Here is a 19,209-nt window from a genome sequence, read left to right as displayed (position 1 = left end):
AGCCTCGTCCTGTCCCTGAGACATAGCCAGCAAGGCCTTTTCTGCCTGAATCTCAAGATTGGGTTCCTCATAAAGTAAACCGAGCGCCAGAAAAAACGCATCAATATCGGCCAATGCCGGATCTCCAGGCGCCAGCGAAAAAGCCCAATCTTGAGGGTCGCCCCGTAAGAACGAAATAACAATTTTTACTTGCTGAGCGGAGTCTCCAGATGAACAGGGTCTCAGGGACAAAAACAATTTGCAATTATTCATGAAATTCCTAAACTTAAACCTGTCTCCGGAAAACAGTTCAGGAATCGGTATCTTAGGTTCTGACCTAGGACTTCTGATAACATAGTCTTGTAAGCCCTGCACACGAGTAGCCAGCTGGTCCACACTTGTAATCAAGGTCTGGACATTCATGTCTGCAGCAAGCTTAAGCCACTCTGAGGTAAAGGGGAAGAAGAAAAAAAAAATGAGAGAGGGAAAAAAAAAACTCAGAATCTTCTTTCTTGTAATCCCTCTTTTGCAATGCATTACACATATAATACTGGCCTGGCAAACTGTTATGACCCCAATGGCGAGGGTCTCAGAGGAACGTGGAAGTCTGCAAGATACAAAAATCCAGCTCATAGGGCAGTGGTAACTGGGTTGACCATATATCTACTCCTAACGCCAACACTAGAAGTAGCCGGGGATCATTCCTACGTTGATTCTAGATGACACGCGCCAGCCGGAGAATCTAACTACCCCTAGTAGAAGAAAACAAAGACCTCTCTTGCCTCCAGAGAAAGGGACCCCAAAGCAGGATAGAAGCCCCCCACAAATAATAACGGTGAGGTAAGAGGAAATGACAAACACAGAAATGAACCAGGTTTAGCACAGAGAGGCCCGCTTACTAATAGCAGAATAAAGAAAGGTAACTTATATGGTCAACAAAAACCCTATCAAAATCCACACTGGAAATTCAAGAACCCCCGAACCGTCTAACGGTCCGGGGGGAGAACACCAGCCCCCTAGAGCTTCCAGCAAAGATCAGGATACAGATTAGGAACAAGCTGGACAAAAAATACAAAACAAAACAAATAGCAAAAAGCAAAATAGCAGACTTAGCTGATATAACCGGAACCAGGATCAGTAGACAAGAGCACAGCAGATTAGCTCTGATAACTACGTTGCCAGGCATTGAACTGAAGGTCCAGGGAGCTTATATAGCAACACCCCTAACTAACGACCCAGGTGCGGAAAAAAGGAATGACAGAAAAACCAGAGTCAAAAAACTAGTAACCACTAGAGGGAGCCAAAAAGCAAATACACAACAACACCCCAAAAGTGACACCATTTTGGAAAGTAGACTCCCTAAGGAACTTATCTAGATGTGGGGTGAGCAATTTGAACCCCCAAGTGCTTCACAGAAGTTTATAATGTAGAGCTGTGAAAATTAAGAAATCTTTTTTTTTTTCCACAAAAATGATCTTTTATCCCCCAATTTTGTATTTTCCCAAGGGTACCTGGGAAAATTTGAACTCCAAAAGTTGTTGTGCAATTTGTCCTGAGTACGCTGATACCCCGTATGTGGGAGAAAATCGTAGTTAATTACCGATAACGGTATTTCTCTGATCCCATGACGGCACCACAGAGAGAGAGGGATCCGCCCCCAGGGAAAGGAAACCTACAGGTGAAATAGGCGGTACCTCTCTCCCACATCAGTTGGTTTAAAGAGCATTATACAGAACTTTCAGCTGGAACTCAAGATGGTTTTAACAAAAATTATTCAACTTAAACTTAAAAGAGGGACCGTGTGGCTAACTATCAATAACTAATTAATTCTAGTGTGCACACCTATGTGTAAGGGAGGGAATTGTACGGGTGCCGTCATGGGATCAGAGAAATACCGTTATTGGTAAGTAACTACGATTTTCTCTTTCCCCCATGACGGCACCACGGAGAGATATACATAGATTGTACATTAGGGGGGACCACTGCTACCAGAACCCTTTTCCCGAAGGTGAGATATGAAGACGAGGTCAAGTCTAAGCAGTAGTGCTCTACATATCTGTTCTATTGAAGCGCCGTCTCTCTCTGCCCAGGACGATGCCACCGCTCTGCTCTCGTTAAATGGGCTCTTATCCCCTCTGGGACAGCTGTTCCACAGGAGGAGTAGGATAGGGTGATGGCGTCTCTTATCCATCTCGCCAGTGTGGCCTTTGATGCTTTTTGTCCTTTTTATGGACCCTGAAAGCAGACAAACAGAGCCCTATCCTTTCTATACTCCTTAGTAACTATTCGGTATTGGACCAGGCATCTCCTTACATCTAATGTATGTAACACTTCTTACCCTTCACTTTTGGGATTGGGGCAGAAGGAGGGTAGTGAGATTTCCTGGGCTCTATGGAACTGTGATGCAACTTTCGGGAGGTAAGCTGGGTCGGTTCTAAGAATGACTCTCATCAAGAAGTTGCGTGAAGGGCGGGTACGCTGATAAGGCTTGCATATCACTAACGCGACAGGCTGGAGTTAAAGCTACCAAAAGGGAGGTCTTAAGGGATAAGATTTTTAAAGGAACTTCACGTAGGGGCTCAAAAGGAGTTTTAGTTAGTGCATGCAGGACTAAGTTTAGGTCCCAGGGAGGAGTAGTATGGAGGGAGATAAGTCTGGATCTACTTGAGGCTCTAATAAATCTTGCTATCCAATGATTTTTGGCTAAGTCATAGTTGTACAATGCTCCCAAGGCCGCCACTTGGACCTTTAAGGAGCTGGTGGACAGACCCTGCTCCAACCCTTTCTGCAAAAACTCCCAAGATTTTGTTTATTGGGATTTCCCCAGTCAAGTCCTTCCCGTATGCTTTAGTGGTTACAGGTTTTCTACTCTGCAGTAGAGTCGATACTAAGTTTGGTGAAAACCCCCTACTGCTTGGGAGTTCCCTCTCAAAAGCCAAGCTGTCATGTGTAAATTTTCTATGTGTGGGTGATATACTGGTCCTTGGGACAAAAGGTCTGGAATGTCCGGGAGGACCCATGGGTCTGAGATAGACATCATCCTTAGCCATGAGAACCATATTCTCCGAGGCCAGAAGGGCGCTACTACAATCACCCTTGCTTTGTCTTCCCAAATCTTCCTCAATACTAAGGGGATTAGGGCTATGGGTGGAAAAGCATAAGCAAGATGATAATTCCAGGGTATTGTGAAGGCATCTAGAGCTACCGGGCCCCCCCAAGGGTTGATTGAACAGAAGGTTTCTATTTTCCATTCCGACTGTTCGCAAATAAGTCTATCTCTGGTTGCCCCCAGAGCTTTACAATCTGGTTGAATACTGACTGGTTTAATTCCCACTCCCCTTGTTTTAGATGTGTTTGACTTAGGAAATCCGCTGTTCGGTTTTCTGAGCCTTTTATGTGTAGTGCTGTCAGTGACCTTAGATTGTGTTCCGCTAGATGAAGGATGTATTTTTTTACCTCCATCAAAGCTCGAGATCTGGTACCCTCTGGTGGTTTAGGTATGCTATCACTACCTGGTTGTCCGAGAACACCCTTACATGGTGGGAACAAAGAGTCCAGAAAGTGAATGAGAGCTAGTTTTACTGCTAGTAATTCTTTCATGTTTGAGGAGGCTGGTTGTTAATCCCGAGTCCAGGGCCCTTGAGCTACCTGATTTTGTAGATGTGCACCCCACCCCCAAGGACTTGCGTCCGTGGTTAGGATCTTTGGTGTTGATAATACCCAGGGAACCCCCCTGGTTAAATTGACTGACTCTGCCCACCATGCTAAGGAGTCTACCGTTTTTGACGAGATGTTTAACCGCCCCTCTAAATTTCCATGCAGAGAAGCGCCTATGTCTAAGATCTCCCATTGTAGGTCCCGGGTATGGGCTTGTGCCTACTGCACTGCCGGGATGCAGGCGGTCATTGATCCCAGCAGGGACATGGCCTTTCTTAGGGTAGTATATATATTTTATACTATATACTATACTATTCTTAGGGTAGTGATCGGGAGTCTCTCAGATGTGATACCATCTGCATCATATTCTGAATCTTCCCTGGTGGAAGATAGCATTTCTGGTCGTTCGAGTCTAGAATTGTCCCCAAATACTCCTGTATCTGACTCGGTACAATTTTGTATTTGGGTAAATTCAACATCCACCCTAGACTCGTTAGAGATCTCATGACTGAGTCCAACCGTTTGCAGTGGTTGGAGGAGGCGCCTATCACCAAGAGATCGTCCAAATATGGGACTATTAGGATGTTTCGTTCTCTTATGTGGGCCATCACTTCAGCCATAATCTTTGTGAACACTCTCGGAGCTATGTCCAGGCCGAAAGGGAGTGACCTGAACTGGTAATGTTTCATCTCCCCTTGCATTGTTACTGCAACTCTCAGGAATTTCCAGTGGCTCTTGTGGAGTGGAACATGGTAGTACGCGTCACTTAAGTCCAATACAGTCATAAAACACGATGGAAAAAGCATTTTTACACAAGATTATATTGTTTCCATTTTGAAATGTTGGACCTCCAGACAACTGTTCAGTTTTTTAAATTTATGATTGTTCTGTATGACCCGTCTGGTTTTCTGCGAAGGAAGAGAGGGGAGTAGAAACCTTTGCCTTTTTCCAGGTAAGGGACTTCTTGCAATACGCCTTTCTCTATCAGACTCAAGATTTCTCCTTGAAGTGCCATCTGTTTGTCTGATGTTTTTTGAGGCATTATTATGAAGAAATAGTTTGGAAGGGTATGGAATTTTAATTTTAAATCTTCCCTTATTATGTCCAATATCCAAGGGCACCTGGATATTTTTTACCAGGCCGGGAGAAAGTTGGTCAATCTTTGTCCGACCCGGGGAACACCTTGATTGTGGTTTTTTGCTATCAGGGGTTTTATTGAACATAAATCCTTTGTTTTTATTTCTTTTATCTTCCCATCCCTCTTTGTTTCCCTTTGGAAATCTTCTGTTCCGAAAAGGCCGCCTGTATGATTGGTTGGGGAAACCGGGAAAGGATTTTTTCTTGTTCCCTGCCTTGTCTAGGATGTCATCCAAGGTTGAACCAAATAGGAATTCACCTTCGCACGGGATTGAGCACAATTTGGTCTTGGTTTGTAGGTCTCCTGGCCAACATTTGAGCCACAAGGCTCGTCTTGCAGCATTTGAGAAGGAGGAGGGCCTGGTTGCCAATCTAGCCGAATCTACTGATGCATCCGCCAGGAAAGCTGCTGCTCCTTTCATTACTGAAACTGATTTTTCAATTGATTCTCTGGAGACCTTCTCTTTTAGTTGGGAATCTAAGTGATCCAACCACACTATTAAGGCTCGGGCAGTACATGTGGCTGCTATGGCTGGTTTCAATCCTCCCCCTGCCGCTTCCCATGCGCTCTTTAAAAAAGTTTCCGCTTTCTTATCCATACGATCTTTGAAAGTCCCCATGTCTTCAAAGGGCAGGGCAAATTTTTCAGAGGCCTTTGCTATAGCCATGTCTAACTTTGGTGACTTGTTCCATAGGGAGCAGGCAGGGTCATCAAAAGGATACTTCCTTTTAGAAGTTAGGAGGACCTTTTTATTTGTTTTTTTCCATTCCCTTTTAATTAGGGAGTGAATTTTTTCATTTATCGGGAAAAACCCTCCGTTTTTTCTGTTCTAGGCCACTGAACATTAGATCTTGGGCAGTTTTTTTAGGTCATTCATCTACCAGTCCCATAGTTGCCCTGACGGCTTTTACAAGGGCATCTGTTTCTTCAATTGGGAAGCAGCTACGACCCCCCCTCTGAGGATGATGAAGAAGACTCAGAAGATGATGATTTACTAGTCAGACATTTCACTTTCTGACTCACTAACGCTAGATTCCAGAGACTTATGTCTGGATTTACGTTTTTCCTTTGAGGTTCTAATGGCTTTAAGGGCGTCTTCTACCTGACTTTTTATCAGCGTTTTAAGGGCTAAGGAAAAATTTGGGGATTCTTCCTGAATTGTTTGTTCTATGCACGCGCCGCAAAGCTTTTTCTCCCATGGAGTGGGTAGCTCTTCCTTGCATATAGCGCATGCTCTGTTCTTAGATTTTGTTACACATTTCCTCCCTAGAAAAGAAAAGATAACAACCCCTCATTAAAAAACGGACTTTCGCGGAGATCACTCACCCTCCTGCCGAAAAGAGACGTACCGTCTCAAGCCTAGGGATTATGTCCACAACTGGATCCACTTCTGGCCAAGATGTCTTGGTGGAGCTTCGACTGCGCTGAGATCCTGAGTGGCCACTGCTGCTGCGCAGCTGGGAAGAGGTTTTCCTCTGCGCTGTGGATGCTGGCGCTGCTGGTGTTTCTGCCGCTGCATCTGCATTTGTTTAGGGGATTGTTGTAGAGCCTCCTGCACAACCTGCTGCTCATGGTCACTCATCGTGACTATAGATGTTTGACCCCCTTCAAGGTGTTTTAAATAGTCCAGCTCCTTCCTTATTGGCGCCTCCGGAAACACGGCGTGCCCCCGCCGGAAATTATGGTTCGCGCACTGCGAACCCGGAAGTGTCCCGCCGCTCGTTTCTCTAGAGGGTAATGCACGCACACGCGATTGTCGGCGTCTCAGCTATTCCCCAGTCCTGCATATCTGCAGGCTTGTATAGCAGATCAGCGCCGCGTGGATACTGAGGCTGCCGCCAACCTCCTACTGCCACTACTGCTGCGCGCAGTGCCGGCGTCTACCCCTCCCCCGGTTTCAGGTGCCTCCGGTGGTGGAGACCTGTGCCGCATGAACGCAGTGCGGCTGCTGCGGAGGACCCCTTTGAAGCGAACCCGCCACTTATGGGGGAAAAAAAAGGGTTGTTTGATTGTTTTTTTTTTTCTTTTTCTCTTGGGAGAGGCAGACTTTTTCCTCCTTCACTGCCTCTCCCCACTCACCCTCAAGGTCCGCCCACTCACCCTCAAGGGAGCCCCACTGCCTGACACGGTACTGGATAGGCCCCCGGCATCCCACGAAGACTCTCAGGTACAGGTAACCAACTGATGTGGGAGAGAGGTACCGCCTTTTTCACCTGTAGGTTTCCTGTCCTTGGGGGCGGATTTCTCTCTCTCTCCGTGGTGCCGTCATGGGGGGAAAGAGAAAACTACTGTTTGGGCGCATGATAGAGCTCGGAAGGGAAGGAGTGGCGTTTTGGAATGCAGACTTTGATGGAATGGTCTGTGGGAATCACGTTGCGTTTGCAGAGCCCCTGATGCACCTAAACAGTAGAAACCCCCGACAAGTGACCCCATTTTGGAAACTAGACCCCCCAAGGAACTTATCTAGATGTGTGTTGATCACTTTGAACCCCCAAGTGTTTCACTAACGTTTATAACGCAGAGCCGTGAAACTAAAAAAATCTTTTTTTTTCCACAAAAATTATTTTGTAGCCCCCAGTTTTGTATTTTTCCATGGGTGACAGGAGAAATTTTACCCCAAAAGTTATTGTCCAATTTGTCCTGAGTAAGCTGATACCCCATATGTGAGAGTAAACCACTGTTTGGGCGCATGGCAGAGCTCAGAAGGGAAGGAGCACCGTTTTACTTTTTCAACGTACAATTGTATGGATTGAGATCGGACGTCATGTTGCGTTTGCAGAGCCCCTGGTGTGCCTAAACAGTGGAAACCTCCCAATTCTAACTCCAACCCTAACCCCAACACACCCCTAAGCCTAATCCCAACCCTAACCACACCCCTAACCCCAACACACCCCTAATCCCAACCCTAACCACACCCCTAACCCTAATCCCAACCCCAACACACCCCTAACCCTAATTCCAACCCTAACCATACCCCTAACACACCCCTAACCCAACCGTAAAAGTAATCCAAACCCTAACCCCAACTCTAGCCCCAACCTTAACTTTAGCCCCAACTCTAACCCTAACCTTAGCCCCAACCCTATCCCTAACTTTAGCCCCAACCCTAACCCTAATGGGAAAATGGAAATAAATTTTTTATTGTATTATTTTTCCCTAACTAAGGCAGTGATAATGGGGGGTTTGATTTACTATTTATAGCGGATTTTTAGAGCGGGTTTTTATGTTTGGCAGCTGTCACACACTAAAAGACGCTTTTTATTGCAAAAAATATTTTTTGCGTTACCATATTCTGAGAGCTATAATTTTTCCATATTTTGGTCAACAGAGTCATGTGAGGTCTTGCTTTTTGCGGGACGAGTTGACGTTTTTATTGGTATAATTTTCGGGCACATGACATTTTTTGATCACAATTCGTGAATTTCTTTTTTTTTTGGGGGGGGGGGGGGGGGGGGGCGTTTATACCGTTCCGCGTTTGGTAAAATTGATAAAGCAGTTTTATTCTTTGGGTCAGTATGATTACAGCGATACCTCATTTATATTTTTTTTATGTTTTGGCGCTTTTATACAATAAAAACTATTTTATAGAAAAAATAATTTTTGCATAGCTTTATTCTGAGGGCTATAAATTATTTTTTCGCTGATGACACTGTATGGTGGCTCGTTTTTTGCGGGACAAGATGACGTTTTTGGTGGTACAATGTTTATTTATATCCATCTTTTTGATCGCGTGTTATTCCACTTTTTTATTCGGCGGTATGATGATAAAGCATTGTTTTTTGCCTATTTTTTTTCTTTTTTTTACAGTGTTCACTGAAGGGGTTAACTAATGGAACAGTTTTATAGGTCGGGTCGTTACGGACGCGGATATACTAAATATGTGTACTTTTAATGTGTTTTTCTATTTACATAAAGAAATGTATTTATTGGAACAATACTTTTTTTATTTATTTAGGTTTTTTTTTTTTTTTTTTTTTTTTACACGTAATTATTTTTTTAACTTTTTTACTTTGTCAAAGTGTGGGACATCGTGTTAGGCTACTTTCACACTAGCGTTAACTGCAATTCGTCGCAAATGCGTCGTTTTGCCGAAAATACGCATCCAGCAAAAGTTCTTGCTGGATACGTTTTTTCGTCATAGACTAACATTAGCGACGCATTTGCGACGCATTGCCAAACGTCGCGTCCGTTTTGCGATGCTTGGGCGTGTGGTAGCGGACCGTCGGGAGAAAAAAACGTTACATGTAACGTTTTTTGCTCTCGACGGTCCGCTTTTTCCGACCGCGCATGCGCGGCCGGAACTCCGCCCCCACCTCCCCGCACTTCCCCGCACCTCACAATGGGGCAGCGGATGCGTTGGAAAAATACATCCGCTGCCCCCGTTGTGCGGCGGAGACCACGCTAGCGTCGGGAACGTCGGGCCGACGCACAGCGACGGGTCTTTCCCGACGCTAGTGTGAAAGTAGCCTTATAGTGTCAGATTGCTGATCTGACACTTTGCAATGCACTGTGTCCGATCAGCGATCTGACAGGCACTGCAGGAGGCTTTCAGGAGCTTGCTCTCAGGGTATGTGCACACGTCCGGATTTCTTGCAGAAATTTCCTGAAGAAAACCGGAAATTTTCTGCAAGAAATCCGCATTTTTTTTTTTGCGTTTTTTTTCCGGTTTTTTCGCGTTTTTTTAGCATTCTGCAAGCGTAATTAGCTTGCAGAATGCTAAAGTTTTCCAAGCGATCTGTAGCATCGCTTGGAAAACTGACTGACAGGTTGGTCACACTTGTCAAACATAGCGTTTGACAAGTGTGACCAACTTTTTACTATAGATGCTGCTTTTGCAGCATCTATAGTAAAAGATAGAATGTTTAAAAATAAAAAAAAAAAAAAAAAAAATGCTTATACTCACCCGCAGACAGCTGATCTCCTCACCGGCATCCGTTCCGTATAGATGGTGTGTGCGCGCAGGACCTTCCATGACGTCGCGGTCACGTGAGCGGTCACATGACCGCTCACGACCAATCACAAGACAGTGACGTCATCGGCAGGTCCTTCACCGCACACCAGCTACAGGTACCGAAGCAGCAGCATGCAGCTGAGAGGCGGGAAGACATCGAGGGTGAGTATAGGACTATTTTTTATTTTAATTCTTATTTTTTGACCACTTATATGGTGCCCAGTCTGTAGAGGAGAGTCTCCTCTCCTCCACCCTGGGTACCAACCGCACATAATCTGCTTACTTCCCGCATGGTGTGCACAGCCCCGTGCGGGAAGTAAGCAGATCAATGGACTCCTAGGTGTGCGGAATCCCCTGCAATTCCGCATTTTAATGAACATGTTGCTTTTTTTTCGGAAAAAAAAGGCTACATTTGCACAAAAAATGCGGAATACACTGAAAATAATAGGAGGCATATGTTAGCGTTTTGTTCGCGTTTTTATCACGTTTTTATAGCGAAAAAACGCGAAAAAAACGCGAAAAATACTGAACGTGTGCACATGGCCTTAGCAGGCGCTTGCAAGCCACCTCCCTGCAGGACCCGGAAGGAGCCCCGCGGCCATCTTGGATCCGGGGCCTGCAGGGAGGAGGACGGAGGAGATGCTCGGAGCAACACGATCACATCGCGTTGCTCCGAGGGTCTCAGGGAAGCATGCAGGGAGCCCCCTCCCTGCGCAATGCTTCCCTATGCTGCCGGAATGCTGCGATCATGTTTGATCACAGTGTTCCGGGGTTAGGCCGGCGTCACAATTGGCGTAAGACAATACGCCACGTATTATACGTCCGTACTACGGCCGTAATACGGAGAAATGTTCCCAAAATATTGATCCATAGTCAGGGTGTGTCAGCGTATTTTGCGCATGGCATCCTCCGTATGGCATCCGTACTGCGAGATTTTCGCGCAGGCTTGCAAAACCGACATCTAATGGATTTATGTGCTCAAATGTTCGGGAAAACATATATACAGTATATATATATATATATATATATATATATATATATATATATATATATATATATATATATGTCATTGAGACACATATATACCGTATATATATTCTGTATTTAGATTTCATTCAGCGCGATATCTGTGAACAGCCGGTAATTCAATTGCCGGCTTTTCATTTCTCCTGCACAAACCCGACAGGATATGAGACATGGTTTACATACAGTAAACCATCTCATATCCCCATTTTTTTTGCATATTCCACGCTACTAATGTTAGTAGTGTGTGTATGCAAAATTTGGGCGCTGTAGCTGCTAAAATAAAGGGTTAAATGGCGGAAAAAATTGGCGTGGGCTCCCGCGCAATTTTCTCCGCCAGAGTGGTAAAGCCAGTGACTGAGGGCAGATATTAATAGCCAGGAGAGCGTCCATGGTTATTGGCCCCCCCGTGGCTAAAAACATCTGCCCCCAGCCACCCCAGAAAAGGCACATCTGGAAGATTATTATTATTTTGCCAAGCGAGGGCCTGCAAATGGATTGAGCGAGCAATAAATTATTAAAACAACCGGTGTTTATTTCATTAAAATACTTTTAAATCATGTGTGTGTGTGTTTTTTAACCCTTTCAAACAATTGGATTAATAATGGATAGGTGTCATAATTGACGCCTCTCCATTATTAATCTGGCTTAATGTCACCTTACAATAGCAAGGTGGCATTAACCCTTCATTACCCCATATCCCACCGCTACAGGGAGTGGGAAGAGAGTGGCCAAGTGCCAGAATAGGCACATCTTCCAGATGTGCCTTTTCTGGGGTGGCTGGGGGCAGATGTTTTTAGCCAGGGGGGGCCAATAACCATGGACCCTCTCCTGGCTATTAATATCTGCCCTCAGTCACTGGCTTTACCATTCTGGCGGAGAAAATTGTGCGGGAGCCCACGCCAATTTTTTCCGCCATTTAACCCTTTATTTTAGCAGCTACAGCGCTGAAATTTTGCACATACACACTACTAACATTAGTAGTGTGGAATATGCAAAAAAAATGGGGATATGAGATGGTTTACTATATGTAAACCATGTCTCATATCCTGTCGGGTTTGTGCAGGAGAAATGAAAAGCCGGCAATTGAATTACCGACTTTTCACTAACAAAGCTGCGTATTTCTCGCAAGTCACACTGCTGGTCCGTGTGGAATCCGTATTTTTCTCGCCCCCATAGACTTTCATTGGCGATTTTTTTGCGCAATACGCTGACAAACGCAGCATGCTGCGATTTTGTACGGCCGTAGAATGCCGTATATTACGGATCCGTAATATACGGCTGATAGGAGCAGCCCCATTGAGAATAATTGTGCCGTATGTTATGCGAGTTTTACGGAGGTAGTTTCTGCGCTCTTACGTCCGTAAAACTCGCATGTGTGACGCCGGCCTTAATGTGCCAGGAGCGGTCCGTGACCGCTTCTGACACATAGTGCCGGATGTCAGCTGACACCCGGCCGCGCTCCCCCCGTGAGCGCACCTGATCGCGTTAGACGTACTATTCCGTCCATGGGAATTAGAGCCCTGGTCACATGGAGGGAACAGTATGTCTAATGGCAGAAAGGGGTTAATTAGGTTGCGTACGATTTTTACACGCTTTTCATTGCGGTTTTGACGCTGCAGTTGGTCTCTTGTTGGTGTGTCATGTTTTAAACAAAGCTGCTTTGTTTTTGATACTTCTGGTATTTGGCTTTGACTAAATTTTATTAGTACAGTCATGTGTAGGTCACTTTCGTTTTTGATGCTTTTCTGCTGTTTTTTTCCCTGTAGATTTTCCGCATTTATTGCAAGTCTATGGGAAAAAAAAATCTTCACATAAAACTCAGCGTATCCGCAAGTTGCAGATTTGAAGCATGCACCGCTGAGCAAATACAAGTGGGCATGACAGTTCTAGAAATTCCATCCACTTTGCTGGAACTGTAAGACCCTGAGTTTGTGACGCAGCGAAAATATGAAAATTACAACCTAAAGGTTCTCTAATTATTTTAAAGATATAAATCTTAAAATTGTGAAGTGCATTTGTATTCAGCCCCTGTAGTCTGATACGTGTAAAAAAAATCATAAGAACTCATTTGCCACCAGAACTCATATAATTAGTACATGGAGTTCACCTGTGTGCAATATATCCTCAGTATACCGTAACTATAGCAATCTGTGAAGGCTTCACAAGTTTGATCAAACAGCATCATGAAAACCAAGGAACGCACCAGACAGGGCAGGGATAAAGTTGTGAAGAGTAAAGCATGGTTAAAGTAGAAAAAAAATAGCCTATCTCATCTTTAGATATTGTTTCCTCTTCAAGCTTTTTTATAACCTTGGACATTCCAGTCAATAACGTATTTATTTGACTACTCAATATATTTCTAGGTATTTTGCTGTTACTTATATTCTAGTGACCCTGATTGTACCCTCATGATTTTTGTTTTACATAACCTGGTCATTAATATGTACGTTTCATGTTTTAATAAATTAAAAATAGCGCAAGATCTGAACATCTCACACAGCACTGTTCAATCAATCATCCAAAGATGGAAGAAGTGTAGAACAACTGCAAACCTACCAAGACGTAGCCGTCTATCTAAACTGACATCCTGAGCAAGAAGAGCACTAGAGAAACAGCCAAGAGACCCATGGTCACTGTTGAGGGGCTGAAGAGATCCACAGCTCAGGTGGCAGAATCTGTCCACAGAACAACTGTTAGGCTATGTGCACACGTTGCGGATTTTGCTGCGAATCTGTAGTGGATTGGCCGCTGCGGATCCGCAGCAGTTTTCCCTGAGTTTACAGTACCATGTAAACCTATCGAAAACAAAATCTGCAGTGCACATGCTGCAGAAAAAAAACACGTGGAAACGTAGCGCTGTTTAATCTGCAGCATGTCAATTCTTTGTGCGGATTCCGCAGCGGTTTACACCTGCTCCATAATAGGAATCCGCTGGTGTAAAACCGCAGGCGTCTGCCTGTGCCAAACGCCGGCCCTGCGCGTACCCAATGTTAAAGATAGGTACACAGAACGCATGCAGATGTAGGCGTAGCTGAATGGAAAATTTGCAGAAGTGGGTGGGGCTTAACAGAGGAACTACCCAGCCCTCCGCAACTCTGCCCTACGCAAGTGTGAAACCAGCCATGGGGTATATGCACACATTGCAGATTTGTCTGCAGAATTTTCTGCATCTCTTGGCAGAAAACGCAGGTAAAAATCCTTGCATTTTTATGCATTTTTTGTGCAGATTTTCATGCATTTTTGTAACCTAAATAAAGATCTATTATTTAACAAAAAAAAAAAGAATTGTGATGCAATTTCTTTGTCCAACCTCATATTTTACATACTACATTGAAGAATAATGTTTACATACACAGATAGATAGGCAGACAGATATAGACAGACAGATAGATGATAGATAGATAGATAGGGAGATAGATAATAGATAGATAAATATATAATAGACAGATAGATAATACCAAGGCTGATGTTTAGTAATGAACCTAATAAAAATGGTACATAAATAGTTAAAGACACACACACAAAATCTGCACGCAATATCTTTAATTTTTTTTAAAATGGCGTGTGCTCCAGCGCAATTTTCTGCGCCAGAGAGGGAAAGCTGATGGCTAGGGGCCGATGTTTCTAGCCTGGGAAGGGGTTAATACTCATGGAGCTTCCCAGGCTATGAATCTCAGCCCACAGCTGTATATTTAGCCTTTACTGGCTATTAAAATGGGGGACCCCCTCCCCCCCAAAAAAAATGACATGGGGTCCCCCTATAATTAATAGCCAGAAAAACTACGCAGACAGCTGCTGACTGATATTCATAGGCTAGAGAGGGGCCATGGATATTGGCCACCCCCTGGCAACAAATACCAGCTCCCAGCGCCCCAGAAATGGCGCATCTGTAAGATGAGCCAATTCTGGCACTTAGTCTCTCTCTTCCTACTGCCCTGTAGCGGTGGGATATGAGGTAATAAGGGGTTAACATCACCTTTGATTGTAAGGTGACATTAAGCCCGGTTAGTAATGGAGAGGCATCAATAAGACACTTATCCATTACTAATCCTATAGTAGTGAAAGAGTTAAAGACACAGCCAGAAAAAAGTATTTTAATATTCTTAATTTCACTATACTTACAACCACAGCCTAATTCCCCGAAGCCATCGATCACCTGCAAAAAATAATAATAAACCAACCGTATACTACCTTTGCGCCGTAGTCCAATTAATAACGAGTGTCCCACGATGATCTCCCCTATAGAATAGTGACATCGGGTGATATCACTGCTCTATAGGCCTCCCACGATGCGCTCACAGGAGATAATGGCTCCTGCAGTGCATCGCTGAAGAGGTTACCTGAGTTCAGGCTCGCTTTACTGCAATGCTGCTTGGGAATTTTCTCACACAGCGCTGCCGGTGAGAGAGTGAACTCGGGTAACCTCTCTCCCTGCAGCAGCGTAGGGATGCATTGTGGAGGATTACCTCTGCCTGTTAGTTCATCGCGGAGGCCCTGTAGAGCATGGATATCACCCAATGTCACTCTTCTACACGGGAGATCATCGTGGGACACTCGTTATTAAATGGACCACGGCGGAAACGTAAGTATAGGTTGGTTTATTATTTTATTTTTATTACAGGTGATCGAGGGCTTCGGGGACTAGGTGATTGGTGAGTATGTACTGTCTGTAATGTATGTCCTGTATATGTGCTGTATGTTTTTTCTACTACTGAATACATGCATTGTCTGATGGGACTACTTTCCCATCATTGGCTAGCTGTCACTGTGAGCATTCATAGCTGGATGGGAGCAGTAGTCCCATCAGACAATGACTGCTTACTCAGACCTGCACACACACACAGTCTCCGCCCACACTGTGCCCGCACACTTCCCTCCTCCCAATCTGCAGCGTTTCTGTCACACACATCTGCAGATCTTTTTTTTTTACACCTGCGGTTTTGCGGCGGATTTGCCTGACTCAATTGAAGTCAATGGGAGCAGAAACGCTGCAGATCCGCAAAAAAAAAATTGACATGCTGCGGAAAATAAAATGCTTCAAATCTGTGTGGATTTTTCTGCAGCATGTGCACACCAATTCTTCATTTCACATAGAATAACACTGGTAGTGCAGTACACTGCGGATTTGATGCAATTCCGTGTGTCCAAAAACACTGCGGATCCGCATCAAAATCTGTAACGTGTGCACATAGCCTTAGCCCAAAAGGCTTGCAGCAGTAATTGCAGCGAAAGGTGGTCCTACATAGTACTGACTCAGGAGGGCTGAACACAGGTTCAAATCTAAGGGCTCATGCAGACATCTTTGTAAATCGTGATTATCACAACCACGTCCAAAACTAAGTACCGTAATTGTGGTCAGAAGATATATCAGAAAAAATCCACCAGTGTAATCAGGTCAGAACCCTTGACCGGAAAATACAAAAATTACCACTTATGAAACAATTTGTTTGTTAAAAAAGTCATATAATTTTATTAAATATTCATAAAACACATATATTTTAATTAGAAAATTAACAAGATGCCTCGTGTGAAGGAGGCCTGCCAGAAATATCCACATACCTTGTTAAAAAAATGTAACAAATGTCCACATGGATCTGCGCCGCACCATATTAGTCAATGATAACAATAGGTACAAAAATCAAATGATTCCTGATTTGGATTATTTAAATCATCACAGTCGTGCAGTGTACGCCAAGAGAAAGTGCTAAATGTAAATGACCGGATGAATATATATTAATCCTAACAACCAAGGAACACTCCTCACAAATGTGTAAAGAGATTGAAGATCAATATTACCTATTGAGTGCACTCCCCTGAAGAAGGCATTACGAAACGAAACGTGCGTTGGGGTGGAGGGAGGCACGGCCAAATCGCCCATACAAACACTGGACTTCAATACTGGGACTTTGCACTCAATAGGTAATATTGATCTTCAATCTCTTTACACATTTGTGAGGAGTGTCGATTGTTCTTGTTGATTTTCTAATTAACATATATGTGTTTTATGAATATTTAATAAAATTATATGACTTTTTTAACAAACACATTGTTTCATAAGTGGTAATTTTTGTATTTTCCGGTCAAGGGTTCTGACCTAATTATACTGGGGGATCTTTGTAAATCGGTCTGAACATGGACCGCTAATGTATGGACTGGCCGTGGCTTTCCGGACCTGACCATGACAGCCTCATCGAAATACATGGAGCCGTCACATTTGGGCCAGGAGAGCTGCGAGCAGTCGGTGCACTGCGGCCAGACATCCATGGAAGTCTGCATGAGCCCAAAGGTAACTAAAAAAATAAAAAGAGAAATACACATCCTTATCAAAATATAGAAAATTCAAATCACACCCCACACGCTTTTACTCCATTAAAACTAAATTAAAGGTTAACCCTTTACAGACATATGATGCACTGGTACGTCATATGGCGGCTCTCTGACTGGCACGTTGAGCCCTCACCTTTCCCAGCACATGTAGGCTGACTTATTCAGCCATCATGTGCCTTTAACAGTGGCGGATGGAGAAGAGTTCTGCCTGCGGTTGTTAGCCTGCTAAATCCCATTGTCAATCTCAGCATTTACTATGGATCGGCAGGGGGTGCGTCATTCCACATGTCCAACAGTGCATCAGAACCGCCTGGGGTCTGCTGCTGACTCCCTTGCCTGTCATTGGGATATAAAAATATGAAAGGAAAAAAACAAAACAAAAAAACACAAAAGTTCAAGTCACACCCCCCCCCCCCCCCTTTGGCCCAGATATAAAATAAATTAATACGAAAAAGCGCCAAGATTACGTTTTTTTGGCAGCAGCAACATTGCAATAAAATGCAAAAACATTGTATCTATGGCATCAGGTGGTAGAGGGCATGGAGCCGGAATACAGCAGCAATCCGGCGTCCGACCGGCTGCACCATTTTGTATCCCCTGATCTGACAATCAGTGCCAGCTCCAGCGATCACCAGTGAACACAGGACAATCCCTTTAAGAGGAGGATCATATGGAAGAGCCCTGATAAATGAGCAGGCCTAGGACCAGGCCAACCCCTACTGCCACTCACAGCCTAGAGTAAGACCAAGTGGAGCATTAGCCAATCACCGTGCTGCTCTCAATTACCTCCTACCAGTTGGAAGATGAAAGCAGTGAGCTGACTGGTGGCTATACTCTGTCAGGCCCAGGCTTCACAAATATGGCGGTAGAGCGGTGAGTGTGAGTGACCTCACGGCTAGCAGCAGCCCCGGGCTACGGAGAGGAGCGGACGCCCATGACACTGCCATTACTTACCACAGCTGACCGTGGGTGTGCTGGGATTCCGCCCTCCTTCATGCACAGCTGCCCGGTTCTTGAATTAACACTGACGCTGGTGATAAAGCGACACCGGGAACCCAGCTGCAAAAAGCACGAGGAGCGTTAGCGTGTGCGAGCCGTGAGGCCGGCAGTACCGCGCTGCTAGGCTGAGAGCCGGCCATGGGCTGTGTGGTGTCCACAGTGCACGGATGACGCCCCCGGACCCGCCATGCCTCCATTGTCTCCCTGTCTGCGGCTGTGTGCCGCGCAACTTACCGGACGGGAACATAGTGGGGCAGTAGCCGGTGCAGACTGCGGAGTGTGGCCAGGGAGCTGCTCTGCCAGTGCCGACACCGGCGGGGGCTTCTCTGCTGCTAATTGATTCACTATAGAAACGCGCTGTTGTGTGCGCCCACGCTTCATCCAGCCCACCACACAAATAGCACCCGGGCTCGGCAGGCGTGACGGAGGGGACGAGCCTAGAGTGTGTGGGGGTCCTGCCAGGTATATATTATCGGGGGCAGCAGGATGTATGGGGGTCCTGCCAGGTATTATATATTACTGGGGGCAGCAGGATGTATGGGGTCCTGCCAGGTATGTATATTACTGGGGGCAGCAGGATGTATGGGGTCCTGCCAGGTATATATTATTGGGGGCAGCAGGATGTATGGGGTCCTGCCAGGTATATATTATTGGGGGCAGCAGAATGTATGGGGTCCTGCCAGGTATATATTATTGGGGGCAGCAGGATGTATGGGGTCCTGCCAGGTATATATTATTGGGGGCAGCAGGATGTATGGGGTCCTGCCAGGTATATATTATTGGGGGCAGCAGGATGTATGGGGTCCTGCCAGGTATATATTATTGGGGGCAGCAGGATGTATGGGGTCCTGCCAGGTATATATTACTGGGGGCAGCAGGATGTATGGGGTCCTGCCAGGTATATATTATTGGGGGCAGCAGAATGTATGGGGTCCTGCCAGGTATATATTATTGGGGGCAGCAGGATGTATGGGGTCCTGCCTGGTATATATTATTGGGGGCAGCAGGATGTATGGGCTCCTGCCAGGTATATATTATTGGGGGCAGCAGGATGTACGGGGTCCTGCCAGGTATATATTATTGAGGGCAGCAGGATGTATGGGGTCCTGCCAGGTATATATTATAGGGGTCA

General features: G+C 45.1%; 1 protein-coding gene across 3 annotated transcripts in view; it reads right to left on the bottom strand.

The window, feature by feature from the left end:
* Positions 1 to 18,450, bottom strand: part of GNG4 (G protein subunit gamma 4) — a 40,367-nt gene extending 21,917 nt beyond the window's left edge. The window contains exons 1-2 of one of the 3 annotated variants that reach the window (XM_077289099.1): positions 18,312 to 18,450; positions 18,033 to 18,137 (exon numbers count right to left, since the gene is read on the bottom strand). The gene's annotated coding sequence lies outside the window, so the exon portion shown is untranslated. Of the gene's footprint in view, positions 1 to 17,864; positions 17,976 to 18,032; positions 18,138 to 18,311 lie in introns of those variants that run through there. The other 2 variants (XM_077289100.1, XM_077289101.1) reach the window with 2 other exon arrangements.
* Between the last annotated feature and the right edge of the window lie 759 nt (positions 18,451 to 19,209).

The sequence above is a fragment of the Ranitomeya variabilis genome, chromosome 2, assembly GCF_051348905.1.
Source record: "Ranitomeya variabilis isolate aRanVar5 chromosome 2, aRanVar5.hap1, whole genome shotgun sequence".
NCBI lineage: Eukaryota > Metazoa > Chordata > Amphibia > Anura > Dendrobatidae > Ranitomeya > Ranitomeya variabilis.
Note: the sequence above shows the minus strand (reverse complement) of the source record. Positions and strands in the feature narration are given on the sequence as shown.